Source organism: Pholis gunnellus, assembly GCF_910591455.1.
Source record: "Pholis gunnellus genome assembly, chromosome: 1".
Classification (NCBI taxonomy): Eukaryota; Metazoa; Chordata; class Actinopteri; order Perciformes; family Pholidae; genus Pholis; species Pholis gunnellus.
In genome coordinates, this window is record NC_136528.1 from 23,399,220 (window position 1) to 23,415,845 (window position 16,626).

At 43.0% G+C, this 16,626-nt stretch overlaps 1 protein-coding gene across 2 annotated transcripts in view; it reads right to left on the reverse strand.

Moving 5' to 3' along the window:
- The window catches only part of ankrd11 (ankyrin repeat domain 11), an 87,593-nt gene that overhangs the window by 61,575 nt on the left and 9,392 nt on the right, over positions 1-16,626 (reverse strand). For both annotated transcript variants that reach the window (XM_079158466.1, XM_079158465.1), the window contains exon 2: positions 2,438-2,515. The gene's annotated coding sequence lies outside the window, so the exon portion shown is untranslated. The remainder of the gene's footprint in view (positions 1-2,437; positions 2,516-16,626) is intronic.

Below are 16,626 nucleotides of genomic sequence, written 5' to 3' on the forward strand. Positions count from 1 at the left end.
CAACAGCTTCTGCTCTACAATCGCGCTCAGACGTCTCTGCAGTAGAGCATGGAGCGACACACAAGTCAAAGGGGCCTCTAATCACCACTAATGTCTACGACGTCAGTACATTACAGAAGCTCTATACTCACACGTTCATACCGGAGCAGAGCATCGTCAAACCCACATGAAACCCAGAGGGGGAGCAGGTTATGACAGTTATGAGGCTTAATGGCGCTTGAGAGGAAGTGGCAAAGAGACATTTCACACAGTGAACAACAAACACACAGAGCAAAGAAAATGACAAGTGGTTACTAACCGTGTAGGCCAGGTGGAGGATTTAAAGCGGTTAAAAATAAAAGTCTGATTCTGATTTACTTAGCTGCTTGCCTGGAAACCATGTGACTGGCATCACATGAGGAGAGGGAGGGGGAGAGTGGCAGAGGGTTTGTGTGTGTGCGTGTCAAGCCCCCATAGGAACACGCACACACAGCATGTACTCCACTCCTGGCACCATAATAAGCTTTGTGATCAGTTTCCTTGGTTTCCACTGACAGTAAGCAGATACAGGCAGCTCGGAGAGGTAAACAGTAGCAGCTCTTTCTGGTGCACAGCCACAGGCACACAGACTCAAGAGAGGTGGGTGGGAGGAGGCAAGAGAGATGAGCCAGTGCTGCAGCTGTTGTTTAGAGCTCAATGTAAATAACTTGATTCTCCTAATATTTGTACATTTTAGCGTCAGATCAATCTTTACGTTTGCACCTTTTCCTGTACATGCATGTACATCTGCGCTAAATGCGCTGGCAGTAGTTACTAGGTGTATGTGGTTCAGTTAGTGCTGCATGATGTGCAAAAGTTATTAGAGTGCAACAAAAAAGGTTATACCAAGTGAAATACCCTGTTTGTGTTATTTAGATGATAGCTGGCTATGTTGGCCACCTTGAATCATGATGGTCCCGTAGACTGTGACGTTAACCCAACACAGTTTAATGAGTATGTCGGGACTGATGTCTTTTCTATAAAAAAAGTGCAGATGAATTAGTAAGCAGACTTTCCGTTTTCTTCCGCCTGCGCAGGTGATAATTAAAGAGGATTCAACATACCCATATACATGCACGATGACGCCCTTGCAAGTGGTGCAGATATAGGGCTACAGAAATATAGATGTGTCACGTTTTAGTCACTTTGCCAAAAAAATAAAGCCACGATCCAGTTCTATAACCGAAAAATGTTCTTACAATTTGGCACATTATGTGCAATTGACACAATTATATATCGAAGGACGCAACAGTGTTACTCCATTGTTGAATGTGGAAGACATTTAAGTTCCCAAGATGCATTTCCTGATATACAACATCCAGATATCCTGTCAGGGGCATAGGCAGTCCAGGCACTAAGTACTACGGCGCTTATTCTTTTGTATGCATTGTAACCTTCAAGACTCAAGTGCCTCTGCAGTGAATGCAATCCATGATTGCAACCTTCCAGTAAAAGCTAGGCAGCGTGTTTGTTGACAGAAATGTGAACAACCATGTCCTTCATCGAGGTGTGGTTTGTATACAATGCCAGAAGTTTGATCGGTGTGAACTTTTTCTTCTGTGGCAGTACAACACTTTAGTGACATTGGGATGTCCAATAAAAAGCGGTTATTCACAAATCTGCATTCAGGCTGTACACTGCCGCCACAGCTGTGGCCACTCAAAAACTATTTATGTATTTCTGAAGTGATACCTATCATTTGTATATATCAGCTGTTTTGGTTTATGCCTCGAACATTATTTTACCGTTATATTTCCAGAGAAACAGGAAATAGTTTGGATGTTTATTCCCGGGATTAAACCCTATTCTGCACTACAGAAGCAGTGACCTACTTTTCCCTGTCTCTGTCTGAGAGAGAGAGACACACACACACACACACACACACACACACACACACACACACACACACACACACACACACACACACACCATTGCTGCTGTGCTTTCACCCTGCCTGTTGGTACAAGCAACTCCTGCACACACAACCTCCTGCATGACTGACAATAAAAGGGAAGAACCTGATGCTTGTAGTATATAAGCACAGATGTGTACAAGTATACTATAATTATCAAAATATCACGTGTCCCATGGCTGACGCAAACATAAACTAAATTTCACAAAGCGTTGAGACTTAAGAGGAGCCAATATTACATAAGGAAAAATCATGTATGATTGAAAATGTAATCAAATGAAGGACGATGAAAAGAATAAAGTTCTCCAGTTGCTTTGTGAAGAATATCCACACACCACCATGTACTTATAAGTACATACGTATATGTATGACAGCACAAACTGCAAAGCCCAAAACATATTTTTAAGAGACAAGTGCTTTACTAATAGTGTTTCAATGAAAGTGGCCTTAAAATTAGTATCAACTGATGGTTATACAAGTTCAAAAAGAGATCGTTTGTCAACATACCGATTCCATGGCTGTGGGAGAATGTCAGTGGGCTAAAATCCAACGAGAAAAACACCTGTCGTCTGAGTCCACAGAATCCTGAAAAACAAGATGAAAACAAAGCAAGCATTAGTTACTAGAACTGCACGAGCAGCTTCACATTGCTTAGGATGGACGGGTATTGGAGGCGATGCAGAGGGTCGTGTTTCTCCTCCAGGCATCAGTTCATGCTCAGTTCCCTGGCCAGCTGAGAAAGGCCTATGGAACAACAGGACACACCAACATGCATTTGGGCCTCTTTTCGTTTCCTCGACCCAACATTGAACACGCCAATCCTGGTCTTTAGCCAAAACGAGCAGAGCTGTGAATCTTCACCGGCCTTAGGATTCAATCCCACATGGCTAATTTTCCAGCAACAATGAATACAAGCAGTCAGAGAAATCTGAACTCCCTTATTATTTACAAAATCACAACAGTCTAAAATATAAAAAAACGGCTTATTTTCTATACCAGTATTTGTGTGACCCACCTCAAAACATAAACATTACAAAAAGAAAACATAGATCCTACTGCAGTGCATTACAAGTCTGCTGGTTTTCACACAGCGGCCCTAAGGCAGGGCAGCGACATTGCATACATAGCCTAGCAGCTAGCAGACGGTAGCGAGTTCGTTACATTGCTTTACTGTACTCTACACTAACTTGGTTGAAGTCCCAGCATCAGAACACCACCACGGTTGAATTTCAGCCTGCATGCAACATTGTTGACAACAGCGCAGCTAATATTGATCGTGAAAACAACAAGCTAGCGGAGTGCCATCTCAGCGGCGCACATAAAGGGGCGTGTACAAGCTCCGCCCCCCGTGAAACAATCAGAGGAGATGAGAGAGAAAGAAGAAGGAAAGAGAAACAGAAAACACACAAAAACACGGGTTAATTAAGACTGAAATTGAACTACCTCCAGATTTATCCGTCACTGCAGAGTCGTCCGCGTCGCATGTTAGAATCGAGAAAGTTCCACCCCTCTAAAAACAACCTGATTGGTATTGAATAGCTGCTCAAAGCTACAGGTATAACCACAGTGAAATACGTCCAATTTGGAAAACTTCCACAACTTCCATAGAATGCACCAACACAGTAGTCACCAAGTCACCATTCTTTAAGGTCTCCAGATCAAAGAAATAATAAAGAGACATGAAGACACTTTTGGGATGTGACCGCATGGCCAGAATCACAATCAACACGTTCAGCAAAAACTTCCTACGTTTGAGTTTCCTACAGCTTTAAAGTAAGTAACTGTTTTATTACAGAATAAGGGTTTAAATGTTGGGATGTACCAATCAGACTTTTTCTTACTCAATACTAATAGAACCCAAACACGACAGTCAGAAACAGCTCCACTTGAGCAGCTTTTTACAGGTTATCTGTGTGTGTGAGCGGAAAGAGAAAGAAAGATGGGAATCTATGTAAAACAGTGATCTATCCAAGCCCAGTTCCACCGATAATCATTTGAAAAGTGTCCAATCCGCGCCAATTAATTAATTTGTCAAACTATTACCGGACGAATACTAATAAGGTGTCCACATGGTCTGATGTTGATGATGCACTCGTCTGTGCATCAAGTGTTTCCAGTTGATTTAGAATATGCCTTTTGTGTCATAGAACTAGTGCAGAAAACATGCATGTTCAGAACTGGTGATGCAAATGAAGCATAAGACAACCTAACCGAACCAGCTAAAGCCCGGTTTCTAACCTTCCTGGCTGGCTGGCTGCCCTTCACCAAGTTGCCTCCCAACGATGAGGACAAAGATTGAGGATCAGGATTTAGGAGGCAGGACATAGGGGGGAATTTAACCCTGATTTTAACCCACATATGTCCCACCAATCTGGTGGGATCAGGTTCTACCCGTTAAGGCATAACAAGAGGACCTTACAAGTGCCTGGGATATTTGTTTTACCCCTATAAAAGTGCTTATTTATTATTTGTCAGTGTTCATTTATAGCTCTGCTACAGGATAATATCAAACAGGACCTGAATGGAGGGTTTTACAGGACCAAGAACAAAGGCTGATCGTACAGACAGGGTGGCAGTTGGGTATTCGGGACAGGATTAAGGCCAGCCCTCAATGGGACGGCCTAAGTGGTAAGAAGGATGACTGTTAGATGTGTATTTGTCTTTGCACTGGAGTGGAACCTGTGGGGCTTTCCCGGCGGGAAGCACAGGATTGACGGATTGTAATAATCCAGAGAGGAAGCAGAACACTAACCTCCCAGCGGAGTTTTGGATACAGAATACATACAATCCCCCCTCGATGATCACCTACATAAACTGCCAAGTAATACACTTTTAAAACAACTGTTAACTAGAAAAAGCATGGCAACACCAACAAACGTAACACCAAGAGCAAATCCAGAAACTTCAACCAAGGTTGGCCTGTACATTTGACCATTTCTGAACATACAGATATGCTAGCTAGTTGAAAGAAGAAAAATATCAACACTCCGTATTACAATTTCAACATTGACAACTGTCTGCAAGTGAAAATAAAGGAGCTGTTTTGAGCATGAAAACGAATCATCTATTGTTTATTTTAGTTATAATGTCAAAGGTTAAACAAGCCTCTTAACAGTTGCTAATAGTAGCAAACTGCATTTAAACGGAACAAAACTGACACGTCGCACTTGATATTTTGTTTTGACTATATAACACACTTCAGAAAGCACTCTTCTTCATGGGAACCAAAAGACAACATACGAAACACATTCCTCTGCCCACACAAACTGAGATGCCACAGATAACATTACTGAAAGCCTCGGTATATGTCAAACTTTGCCCAGTTAAGTGTTTACCAAAGTGCCGACATCTGAAACCGGGGGTCTGTGCCCGACCATTTCTGCAACTATATGAAACATCTCTCTGAAGCGCTCTCTTTACATTCTGAACAGAACAATGTGTCACTTTCCATGCAAACAACTAATTGCAATAGTATGAATGTCTTCCAGGAGAAGCTGAAACTGTGCGGCATTACCCCCGTATTTAAAACTATATTGCCAATTAATTCATAAACAAAATCAACAGGGATTTGGAGAATTATTACTATTATTTGACATACAAAACAGACAATACATATGATCTCCTCAAAGCTACCAGACTCCAGTCAGACAATAATGTTACCTCGCTACTTTTCGTAAAACACACTTCACTCAGACTGGACAGAAACAAGATAAAAGTCATCCGTCAACGGTCTGTTAGTCTTCCCACTATTCCAACAATCAAACTCTGGTTTGAGTTTGAAAGAGAGGCTGAATAAGTAACAGATAACTAGAAAAGGTGCACCCGTCAGGTGCTGCTGTAGTGTATGATTGAATGAATAAATTACACAATTGTCTAACCCAAAGTCCAGACACAATGGGCAGCAGGGTGAAACACACGGCCAAAGTCAAGAACAAGCGGCGACGTATGCAGACAATTGGCTCACAGTCGTCATACAAGACACGTCACACGATCTCGCCAAGGGGAAAAAAAGGGAACTAGCAACGGTTGCTTCCGAGCATATATTATCTTTGACTGAGCTACACCAGAGGAGAATCAGAATGCGTCACATGTGTAGCACACACACGCTGTTGAGTAGAGGTTGGCAGTAGAATGGTTTCAACACCATCACCGGTGTCACATTCTGCCACAACACGGGTTCTGCAATACAGACTTTACCATGAGACGAGGGCAATACCATACCAGAGGAACTACGTTGCCCCCACACAGTTTATACAGTCTATGCCTACATACAGGCTTTCGCCATTAGTTTTTTTTTTTCATTTTGGCGGCCATGTTAACAGTTTAGAGCAGCAGCACAGCCCGCGTGAGCAGTGCGGCTGCAACTTGTACGTATGTGGTGTCCACACAGACAGCATCGCTGCTTCAACAGATGATTTTCATTGTCTTGTTTTGATAAGCGGACAAAAGCCGAGCCGCTCCACTAATGGTCTGTGTGTCTTTTAAGATGTAAAATGTTATGTTGTGTGCTTCTTTAAAAAGGTGTGAATTATTGTAAGTGTAATACGATTCCCATTTTGGCTGTGGTGAAAAGAGCTGAGATAACTTTGAAATTATAAAACTAACTGTGTGAAAAACTATATTTTGTATTGCTGAGATTCAGGTTGCTCAGCAATACATTTTACTCACAACTCAAAACAACAGCATGGCTACAACTAGGCTACTATAATGCTGAAAAAAATAAATAGATCACAAAGTAATGACATGTTGGAGCAGGCTGCTCCTCCCAAGACACACATAGCTATATTTCCTATTTGGAACCAAACAAATTACATTTCAAAAATATTTTTTGTTTAAAATATAAGATGTGTTACCCCTTTTGATTTTATTCCTTAGAGTTTTGTAACATTGTGATATAATACCATCACCACAAAATACCGTGACATAAATGTTAGGCGATATCACCCACCCAGACTACTGACCGGCCAAATTTACACAAAAACATCTTCAATCAGACCAAGTCACCAGAAAGACAAAAGAACGCATGTACATGTACACAAACCAGCACATATATTGACAATATATTCTACATAACCAATGAAATATATGTGGAACACTATGGAAGTGGAGCGAATGAACAGGTCAGAGGTGAAAGGTCAAACTCCTACTCAAAGTACGGCTTCATTTAACCAAGCAGAGTCAAAAGCACTGCCTCCACACTGTGTGGAGCCGAGGCCAAACATTCAACATCATTGTGCATAATAATTAGAGCAAATTTCTAGCTCTGCATCACCATGACAACATGGCTGCATATTTAATTCCTCTGTTTACCAAACATGTTCCCGTTATCTAACAGCTGAAATATCAGCAGGGCGTTTTAGAGTGCTTAACAGAGCTTAAAAACAATAGAACAGAGAGACTGCCGGTTACATGTGCACGACCAGTAGTGACACGTGTGTGTGTGTGTGTGTGTGTGTGTGTGTGTGTGTGTGTGTGTGTGTGTGTGTGTGTGTGTGTGTGTGTGTGTGTGTGTGTGTGTGTGTGTGTGTGTGTGTGTGCAAAAGAAGGAGACATTCCCTGGGTGCTGTGGGATTAAGGAGGAGACAGGGGCTCTGATGCTGGCTTCAGTACACTGGCTTCTTTTGTCCTGCTCTTCTGTCAGATGGCATCCGATTACAAGAAGAGCTTCCATTTCAACAAACTAGTATCACTGCTCCTACTATATATGCAATATCTGGACCATATAACACAAAACACACAAGTGTGCCTGCCTGCCTGCCTGCCCCCACCAGGGCAATAGAGCACCTCTCCAGTCAGTCCTGTGTCTGTGCTGTCCTATCAGAGACCAGATCAGAAGCAGCTGAAAGGAGACCTGCAACAACAGCGCTGACCTCTGTCTGATTTCATAACGCGTGTCACAGGCTCTGTACGTATCATGCAGGGAGACTCATCCACGCTCGCACTGCAGTCTTTGCAGCAACAGTAGATAATCTCTAACAAAATTCACAAGCTGGCCGAATGCTGTGTAGTTCATGTGCAGGACACGGTACAAGCATAGGATTAGAAATGCTGGCACAGGATCTCAGCAAGACAAAAACTAACACACAGTGCTGCTGGGATTGGTGATAAAGCATCTATAGAGCCAAAGGAGCCTGCTGACAGACCTCTGGAACATTACATTAGCTTAAAGTCATGTCCTTTGCTGTCCAGTCGATAGCAATGTGGTAAAAAAACAAGTTAGGTCATATCTATCAAAATGAGTCCAGGGTTGGGTTTGGACCAACTTAGCCCTGAATTGATTTAAATGATCTGTCGACAGAGAAGAAACACGCAGGGACATGTAACATTCGACGCTATTAAAGACCGATATATTTCAGATGAACTTTGACGACTAAATACCCAACCAGTCAAATAGAGGAAAACAAATATATAGAAGTATATCATGAGTTTACACTGTTTAATTTCAATGTAACAAAGCTCCCAGTGTAAAAGGCCTTCACACTACGTGTTAGGCTGATGGAGGGTACCGTGCTTATAGTATCCGTCACTGGAGAGCTCAGTGATGGTTCGTGCTATGATGTCGAACCAACATTTATATTTAGTCTGAGCACTAAACCAAACAATACGAAGCAACAGCAGCTCAATACAAACGCCTGGGTTCGGCCGGCAGTGTGTCAAAGCATCAGGTATCGGAGCTTATAGTCGTATCTTCACTAATTAGATTCAGTCATCTGCTCGTCTATGCTCAAACACCGGAGGGGATATCTGACACCGGAGGGTGTGGGGGAGACAGCTGGGGGAGGAGAGAGAAAAACGCTCAACCTCTCCTCTTCAAAAAAACATCTACATTATTGATATTGCCTGGCTTCTGTAGGGAGGGGCCGCAGCAGAGCGATCCTCCTCCTCCTCCTCCTCCTCTCCGGCATGAGCTACCAACACAGACCTGGCAGCTCGATCCCAATGAGTCCACCTGAAGACCAAACACACCGGTGCAACGGGGCGTCGTGAAAAGCTATTGCAGAGGCGATGATGAGCAGGGAGTTAGGAAAACAATCGGTCTAGATAACAAAGATAAAAAGGCGAGTCTGTGGGATGGCTGGATAGCAGCTGAGCCACAAACCAGCTAAATAAAAGCCCGGTATTAAATGGAGGCCGAGACGTGATGGGAGGAGGAGAAGGGATGAGAAGGCAGCAGCACTCGCGACACAGTTAGCGACAGCGCTCGTTTGTTTGGCTCACTCGCTCAGCTCCTCTAGCTATGAATCTTCTGCTGTTGTCAAGGTAACAAGCTCTCTGGACCGGGGGGGGAAAAAAAAGAAATCTCTCATCACATTCAAAAGATGTCTTTTGAAATGCTGGTCTCAACCTGAGAAGTATTCTCTATATACAGCCTGCGCCGTTTAAACATTCCCCGCACATAACTCTCTGACTTCGCTGGAATTAAAAATAAGGATAACAATAACAACATAGTGACTTAACATCTAGAGCAATGCTGTTCACACTGCGTCATGAACAATTATCAATTCAATTAATAACTAATCCAACGCTTCACAAGACAAGCAGCCTTTTGGTTGAGCTTTTAATACAATGTCCTATTGGACTTGGTGAAACGTGAAGATATCACCCAGTTTAACATCAAAGGGGTTCAAAAGAACAAACAAAAAAAAAAGGTATGAACCGAAGAGCATGAATATATGTTATGAGCAATTACAACCGGGGCTGGGAGGAACATGTTGTGCATTAAGTCCCCAAGTCTGTTACGTTCTGACAAAGTCTCCAATCTCATGATTATACACCAATATGTTTCCACTCTTAGAACGAGTGTGTAACATTATTAGGGCTTAACAATTAACACAATGATCCTCCAGCATCATACTCTACAGTTGCATTAACATTATACGTCCAATTAATGAAATTGATGTCGCCAAAATACCCAGAAATTCAGTGACGGTACGGTTCTATTATCAATTAAATATTCTACACATGAAAAACAATTGAAGGAGCGGAGTAACCCAAAATTAAACATTGGCCGACTCATTACTGCTTCGATAATCTCCGTCAGCAAATATAGAGTTCAGTCTTCTCACAGATTTCCCTTTTAGGACAACCGATTATTGGAATTGTGTTCATTTGACCCTCTATTGCTGTGGGACAACACACTCTTGTATAAATTGTTTGTGATCCATGGATATTGAGCTTCTTTTCTGCCCTTTCAAATCGTATGATTATATACATTGTGCCTTAACAAGTAGCAGTTACAGCAGTGTTATTACAGCAGCAAGGGCCAGAACTGCAGAATAGACAAAACACGAGAATGCAGAGGGCTTTGGACGTATCAACAAAGTCAAGTCACATCCTCGGCCAAACTATAAGCCAATATGTGTCTCAATACTTAAATCGAGTTGTCTATATTTAATGTATTGTGTTTACTATCAAAGACAATGATGCTGCCCATCACAAGTCGTCAGAGCCCAGGGCAACATAAAATGCCACCGTTCCATCTTACAGCATAGACACAGCAACTAGTTGATGCGTCAGAAAAGCAACAGTTCTTTTCAGACACATCCCAGATACTTTCTCTATGCTTCTCTATGCGCGTCTCATTAAAAAGTACATGCAAGCATACGTTTTATTGTGTGTTATTGTGGTTGTAGAAGTGTAATTTATAGTGCCGATAGATTGCTGCAGGACAATGTATGTGATGGTAGATTAAATGTGAGTAGTACAGTTTCATTAAATCATCTTGCAACTAAAAATAGATCGACTGTTGATCAAAACCAGCCGGTTTTTAGCCGAGAGGCCATGACTGGTGACCAGCCGGTCAGTTTCATATTTAGTTTTTATTGGGGTCACATGTATTTATAGTTTTATGTCGGCACAAAGCGGCACAGACAGTAATGCCTCAGCCAAACAACACACACACACACCCCCCCACCCCCCACCCACCCCACCAAGACACAAAGCTTGCAATTTTATCACAACTGCAAGTCCAAAATAAGCCGTGAAGGACCAAACCTTAAAACATGTGGTACAACTAAGTTATACAGTAATTATATTGTAATGTAGTCTCAGAGTACACGCAGTGAGCAGCTCCTCTGCACACAGCACAGGGTCTCTATCTTTGACTTGATGATGTTCAAGCTCTACTCAGTAAACACGAGTATCGAGTGAAGACTGATTATAATGCTATCGTGATGTGTTTGAATGCAATCTTGTAAAAAACAAATTGCTTTTGGTGAGAAACTTGAAAAGATACGGTTGCTTGAAGGAGATGCTTTCTCTAATACTAACCTTCGAAAATCAGAATCGAGAAAAATCGGAATTAGCGGGTCAGAACAAAATTGCTTCTCAGTGAATCTCTAACTCTGTGTTTTTAACAATGGCACTCTAAGTGAAGGCCAGCCAGCCTATTCACTCACACTGTGATTTGATTACACGCACGCACGCACGCACGCACGCACGCACGCACGCACGCACGCACGCACGCACGCACGCACACACACACACACACTCCACCGTTCTGCCATTTGTCATTTTCTGTTGCCATGGTTGCAGTGAAAGACGGAGCTCTTTGAATATATTGGAAATGGAGGTGTAGCAGCACATGGTACATTATGGACATAAACGCCACTGAACACGTCGACTGTGCTGCTTCTGAACGCCTGCGGCGATTCGTTCGCCCACACAACTCTCAGCCAGTTAAGAAGAAGCCATTTAATAAATATCTAGAGCTGACACACATCCTGAGTCCTGTGTTCAGCTACAAAGCCAGGTATCCACATAAGGATGTGAAACTCAATGCAACTTCTGTGTTCTTCAAAATACTACATTCAATTCAATGTATTTAATACAGCCAATGAATAGCAATAGATGCCATGTGTACAGAATGAACATGACATTGTCGCTATACAGAGTATTGAACATTCAATGTGTATTATAAATCATCAACATGCCTCTTCACAATATGGAGCTAACATTGTTATAACCACAGTATGGATCCACGGTGTAGGTGCGACAGCTTGCTGCATGAGCGAGTGAAACTACTGCAAAGCACGAGGAGTGGGGGAAATGGCACAGGCAGTCTGTGGTTGTGCATGTATACCAATACAATAACCACCGTTTCATAAAAAACCACTGTCGTAGGCAGAGTGTACATGAGCTACTACTGTTGACACCAATGAGGGCTCTATACCATAAACACACCCACACGGTATGAGTGTGTTTTTCTCTTACTCTGAGGAGGGGAGAAACAAAAAGAAAACAGGAAACCAAGGGACAACTCTCCGCGTTGTTCTGTGGATGTATGCCTGCAGCCATGTGCACACGAGGGCAGAACAACTTGTGAGTGCACATTAAGAAATCATGTATGTTTTGCTCCAGCACAATTCTACTTTCTGCCCTCACGTCACACGACACAAACGTCTACCCATTAGCGTCCTAATTGAACCTATGGCAACGCAAACAAGAGAAAGACCTGCAGACAGTTAGCAAGAGCATTCTCGCTCTCAACATTGAAACGCTGGACATGTACTGATGTGCAGCACACATGTAGAAATAGAGGCGTATCTATGACACACACAACTGACTGATATCTCAAATGCACTGGACACACTCATTAGCGATAAGTAGCCAGCCTCTTGCTACCATACACACAGAAGAATTATCTCAATCACATGTACTGACACTTATTGCAGTAATAAAATACATCACATCTGCACTCCATTTTGGCCAACACCTTAAGATTAAGCATCAGAATCTACAGGCAGAGAAAACTGCTTGCATCTGGGACAACAGAGAAGGCATGCCAAGTAAAATATCCTCCAGAACTTTACACAAAATACAGAAAAATAAAAGGCAGAAAAACGCCAAGGCTGTTGAGGCTAGAGGTGTGCACGCATAGTTTACTTTGATTTTGGTCGAAGGAGGAAACAAGGCAACCAGTTACGTACAACGCCCTGAGCTTCCTGAGGAACCAGGGCTACTGCATAGAGGGGGAGGAGACCGTAAGAGGGAGAGGGGAGACGAGCATGCAGGATGCAGGATGCAAGTGTACTGCATGGGCTACAATATGGAACGATGAGAGGGCAGATGTGGAGAGAGAGCAGAGGTGAAAGAACAAGTGGAGAGTTAAGCCAAGTGTGTGAGAGAGCAGCATAACACCACAGGGCTGACTTGTGATCTGTCCAAGAATCACAGAGGGGGATATGAAAAAACTTAATAGATATGTTGCAATTGAGTAAAGTGAGTGTGTGTGTGTAGTTGCTCTTACTCCTTTTCATGATGATGGACCAAAGTCGCTTTGCTCCATCAATCAACCACTCCCAGTATAGCCTCTTATTATTAAATAATTAAAGAGGAGAAACATTCATAATAGAACAGCTGTAGCTATAAATAGATTTCAATTTTGGACCCTTCTGAGAGGGAACATTTCTTTCTAAAATAAAAATGTGTTGCCACATGGCCCACAAAAACAGAGGATTATTGGCAGATCCATGGGACACTTAGTGAGGTATGGACCAAAACATAGCCTCTGACAAATATGGTGTGAATGGAAATGCTTAAGACATTTAAAGTAGAGAAACACCTGATAAAGACACCAATATTGGTTGATTGATACCGACTCAAATAGCTGGATCGGGTAAATGTGACAATGGGCCGCTATGTGTTTGTTACATTTTGTTTTACACAGTTAGGCAAACAATGTTTATGTCAAGCATGAGGTTGCCTTGCACATAAAAGAATGATCACAGTCACGTACACAAAGTGAGACATGCAGCTTATTAACTAAATACTGGTCTGCCCAACACCGGCCGATACCCAAAGCCCGGGTATCGGTACTGAAAAGGTCGGACCAGTGAATCCCTCATTTAAAGCTTACAGGATCAGTGGTTTGCCCAGACAAAATAATGGTGGGGCTCTAATATCCAAGACTTGAGAGCTGGCAACAAAAAGGATTTGTGTGAAGGAACCAATTCCTCATGCCGTTTTCATTACAACAATGCTGCTACCTGCCTTACAGGTGTGGTGCTGACACCACAGACCATGAATGTAATACTTGCTGGCAACGGACTCTCAGGTCTCATATGTCCACGCCCCCCCCCGTAAGAGTGTGATATTTACTGGAAATGATACAATACCGCCAACAGCAAGGTTGCTATTAGTCTTTTACTTCATAAGGCTACTCCAGCCAGCTGCCACCTTATTTATCTTTATGTAGTGAAACGAGGAGCTATCGTATAGTTAACTTTACCCATCATCTAAAAACTAGAGATCATCTTGCGATGGGATCACATCAGCCCTGATGCCAATTTTTACTATAGCTGCCCTTACTTCGCCGACACGCACATCTTCCAACTCGGCCTTCATTTCGATCTTAACTACGTATCCGTTTAGTCTTGCAACTGCCTCTTGCATGGTTGCAATGCTATCTGTCCACAGACAGACACTCCACACTGCCTCTGTGTTAGCTCCTGCTACAGTAAGTGTCTCCAGGACCAGCGATGATAACAGACGAGCACTGGGTGTGTACACACACAAGCTGGTAACAGGTATACACAATGTGGAGCACATGTGCTAAAACATGCAAACACATTGCTTTGATCCTTTTACCGCTTTCCCTTTACTAAGGAAACTGTACATTCAAACAGTGATTGTGGGTAAGAACTAGCTTTGCATAAGTAATGAGGAGGAATAAAAGGCTGTCCTACATCCATGCCAGAGATTACACTGCTCGTTTCTGTTTCTATAAAAAGATTCACTGCAGGGAGTGTGAGTGACACAAGCACACAAGCACACAAACACACAAACGCGCGCACGCGCACACACACACGCGCACACACACACACACGCGCGCGCACACACACGCGCGCACACACGCGCGCACACACGCGCGCACACACGCGCGCACACACGCGCGCACACACGGGCGCACACACGGGCGCACACACGGGCACACACACACGGGCACACACACACGGGCACACACACACGGGCACACACACACGGGCACACACACACGGGCACACACACACGGGCACACACACACGGGCACACACACACGGGCACACACACACGGGCACACACACACGGGCACACACACACGGGCACACACACACGGGCACACACACACGGGCAGAAAAACAAGCCAGTGTATTTATAGGGAAGACGGTTCTGGTATCAAAAGAACTTTAAAGATCAGCGTCTGGTTAACTCTAGTCAACCAACCACAGATCTGTGACTATTCCGAGCTTTGGCAGACAAACAGTGAAATGCTGGAAAGATTATTGGTAGCTCGAGGCCAACTTAATGGCCTCTATGTCTTCTATGTTTTTCAGTTCTCCTATTTCCCACTTCTCATTTAGAATGCTTCCTTTCCCGGTAAAACAAATGACTCAGTGAAGTGTTTTCTCGATGCGTGACACGCGGATACAACGTGGACTCACAGGCCTCGGTATGAGGGCCAAACACACGTGGGCCTGTAGCTTTAAGAAGGGCTCTGAGCTGCCACATATTCAGGAGGGAAAGTCCCCGTGCAGGCTGACTGAAGATGATGTGATTTTCCACTCCCTGCTGACTGCTCTGGTTAAACACGCTGGCTAATTCCTACCCCTGCACCAAGAGTTACGACACTCGTTTCACCTTCTCTGTGATTTAGGAGGAATATTCTAGACTATGTTATATAACAAGGTATTCAGGGCTGCAACGTATTATTTGTACTTTTGTTTATTCTGTTGACTATTTTCTTACCAATTGTCAGAAATTTAAAAAAACATTTAAGTGTGAAAAGGCCCAAGTGACTTCCTGTTAGTTTGAGGAAAAATAGGTCAGTCTTGTCTTTTTGCCTCTTACGTCATCTCTTCAGATTATCTACAAGCTTTTATTTTTTCAAAAATCAAGTAAAGTGATGATCACAAAGTACAGATGGGTTTTTTTTGTTGACAAATGTTTATTTTTATGCTGTCAGAAGTCTTTGTGAGCATTAAATAGGTCTCAATACAGCAGCCCAGAAACTAATTTCAGCTGTGGTTGACGGGTAGAATACCTGCAATCAAAACGTGTCTGACGCCAACATAAAACAAAGATATTAACATACTAGCACCGTTTCACTTTCTATAATTGAAACAGAAATGTAGCCATATCATATATTCAAAGGAGAGTTGATCCACTACGAAAAGGGAGTAGGGATGGTAAAAATCAACTGTTTAACTGTTAACCAAAAAAAAGACTTCTGCCTTTTTAGCCTTGTCTAGTACACTCGCACAAAAGTGGTGTTCATTTGTGAAGATTATCTTTCTGTAAGTAAACACTTGTGTTCACCACAGAGTTTATTTTCTACAATAATTCAAAATCCAATGGAAAAACCCCATTGGCTTTTTGTCGAGGGAACCAGTGCGAACCACTTCCTGTTGGGCTACAAAAATACGTCGTGCCTGCAGCACTCTGACACCGACAAACAAACAAACGTTTACAGCTATGACATTACTAACTTCATACTCATCGTCACCATCGGGCTTGCAATACACCGGCATAAACCCTGACACACTACGCCAGGCAGACACCGCTGATATCCTCCCAGCTGAACTAATTGATGCAGGGGACACTCACTGGGAAAGTGTCTTCATGCGTCCGAGACAACGCATGCAACATGGTGGCACTAATATTATTGGATAGCGGTTAATGATCGGTTAACGAGGGTCGGATATTGGTCAGAATAAAAT